The sequence below is a fragment of the Rattus norvegicus genome, chromosome 1, assembly GCF_021556685.1.
Source record: "Rattus norvegicus strain SHRSP/BbbUtx chromosome 1, alternate assembly SHRSP_T2T, whole genome shotgun sequence".
NCBI classification, from domain to species: domain Eukaryota; kingdom Metazoa; phylum Chordata; class Mammalia; order Rodentia; family Muridae; genus Rattus; species Rattus norvegicus.
Genome location: NC_141534.1, coordinates 24,632,976 through 24,635,687, shown reverse-complemented (window position 1 = coordinate 24,635,687; position 2,712 = coordinate 24,632,976). Strand labels below are relative to the sequence as shown.

The 2,712-nt window shown below is 39.8% G+C and overlaps 1 non-coding gene across 1 annotated transcript; it reads left to right on the top strand.

The window, feature by feature from the left end:
* Positions 1-1,716: 1,716 nt before the first annotated feature.
* LOC120100484 (small nucleolar RNA U13) lies at positions 1,717-1,822 on the top strand. The gene has a single exon (XR_015656045.1). It is a non-coding gene; the product is annotated as a small nucleolar RNA U13 (small nucleolar RNA).
* The last annotated feature ends 890 nt before the right edge of the window (positions 1,823-2,712 follow it).

Sequence of the window (2,712 nt, the reverse complement as noted above, 5' to 3'; positions counted from 1 at the left end):
AAGTAAATGTTAGGGGCCTCTATCCTCCTCCACTATATTCTTATCGACCAAATATTTACTTGTCAAACAAAAAGAGAGATTCTTTTGTGAGGAAAATGAATGCTACCTAAGAAGAAATTTTCATATCTTGCTATGTAGGTCTTTCACCCAAAGCAGCTGACTCTAGTCCTGGTTATTCTATGGTGAGTGTCATCTGTTGGTAATCACGATGCTTCAACATATGCTGGTTAGGATCTTGTTGTTAAACATTAATTGGTAACAGACACATTCCAAGAAAGTTTCCAAAGTGAAGTAAGCATACAGCTTGACAAAACAAAGGAAACAAGCCAACCCTTGTACATTTGAATCATTTAGGAAATAACTTTATTTTTTCTTCTTTTCTCCATCCATCCACAGAAATTTTCTAATATTTCTAACTGCTAATAACTGCTAGTAACTACTAGTAACTGCTAGTAACTACTAGTAACTGCTAGTAACTGCTAGCCCGTCCAGTTCTTTTTCTTTTTCTTTTTCTTTTTCTTTTTCTTTTTCTTTTTCTTCTTCTTCCTCTTCTTCTTCCTCATCCTCATCCTCATCCTCATCCTCCTCCTCCTCCTCCTCCTCCTCCTCCTCCTCCTCCTCCTCCTCCTCCTCCTCCTCTCTTCTTCTTCTTCTTCTTCTTCTTCTTCTTTTTCTTCCTTCTCCTCCTCTTCTTCTTCTTTTTCTTCTTTTTCTTCTTCTTCTTCTTCTTCTTCTTCTTCTTCTTCTTCTTCTTCTTCTTCTTCTTCTTCTTCTTCTTCTTCTTCTTCTTAGTGGGCAAGTTCTATTCTTGTGTCTTTTCTGGAATTCTCTGTCTCATTTTAGGTCTAAGACTGTACTATGATAAGCCATCTCTTTCATGCTAACTCACTTCTTCCTGCAATGTCTGTCTCTACCAGGTGAGCCACTACCAAGCTACCATAACCATGAAGAAGCTCCAGTCGTTGCTTTCATTCAGTCCACTGAAATGTGAGTAAAAGTTCTGGGAATATCTTAATTTCCAGCATTCTCTTAAAATATTTTTAGAAAAAAAATTTTAATTAAAACCAATCTCAGATATTAAATGAAGCCTGGCCCATGAAAACTAAAAGTTTTGTAATTTTTGTGGGGCTTTTAATGAGATAAAGGAGATAAAAGCATCATTTACTCTTTTGTACTTAGCCTTTAGAAATGTTCTAATGTGTGAACTGTTAAGAGCCCAAACATAAGGGAAAGATAGTCAAGGTCTAAATTGTGATGGGAAGAAATTTTCGGTCCACCTTCAGTCTTCATTGTTCTTCATCAGAAGGTTCTGTGTAAGTATTAACTTATTTTTCCATAAAACTGAAGCTATCTTAGAATCTGAATATTACAACTTTGTCAATTATTATAAGTCCTTTAAAAACAAGTATTGTTTTTAGCAACATAACATAAGACACAACACATGCTTATATCTCTGAATACTGGTTTTGGATGTTTATTCTTAGTTAACTATTGGACTGATTGGCTGATGGCTGTGTTTGCCCATGTGGGCTGATGCCAGTGATGATAATGGACCAATTTGGGAGAGACATAAGAACAGTGATTAAAAATAAACGGAGACTTCTGAGGTAAGATGGCAGAATTTTCCTTTTCTCATCCCAGTAAGTAAGGACAACAGCGGAAAGACCATATTCAGAGGAAAGAGTGGGTAACATTAGGACTCAAAGACGGTGATAGATTCTTTTCTATTTTGGTTCAACAGTGTTATGCCTGGGTATCCAGGCCATTTTGTGACATGTGGCTACAAACCTTGCTATAGCATCAGCACATTACTCCACTGGTAGAAGAGAACAAACACAGCTCAAGGTAACAGGATAGCTCAAACCATGGAGAAACAGAAAGCGGAGGCCAGCAAAAAGGCTGCAGTCTGGAGTGGCCGCCCTCAGGTGAGGGCTGAAGAAGCTGACACCCAAACCATAGATTAAGCCAGGCAGGTTTTGTGAGAGCAGAGTAGAGTAGAGTAGACTATAATAGAATGGCTATCCCAACTACAGAGAACACACACACACACACACACACACACACACACACACACACACAGAGTTCTCACAAGACTTAGGCCTAGAGGAAACATTAGGTCCCACAATGACTCTTCCTGAGTACCAAGCCAGCACTGAGGAAGAAACTCATTGTGTTGCTCATCGTATCTCTGAATGCTATAGTCAAACACCATCTATAGACAGGGATTATTGCTTGAGACTGAGCTATCTGGGGTCCTGAGAACAATTCAGGAACATCCTATCACAGATACAATAGTCTGACTGGCTATTGTACTTGGGAAGGGTCAGACCTACATCATTGCCCCAAGAAAGTTGAATAGCCAAGAGCTTGAGCTTTAGAACAAGTGGTGGTGGCCCATAACTTTATTGTCAGAAGTGAGGCCTGTTCCTTGTCCACTCCTGCAGAGACTGAGACCTCTAAGTTGGTAGCTGTCAGATTGCCTGGCCTCCAGAGACAGGTCACTGCTACACACAGTCTGTTGCTCTATGGGACTGAAAGCTATACACCCAAGACTAGGGATTGCTTACATCTCTCAAACCCCCTCTCTTATATTGAGGGCTTGAGGCTAAATGGGATCTAGACTACTGAAACCAGAAAGCAAAATGTCAGGTTCCCTTGATTTCCCCTCTCCATTATGATGCTTAATGCTCAATATTCTCCCCTGACTCTCTT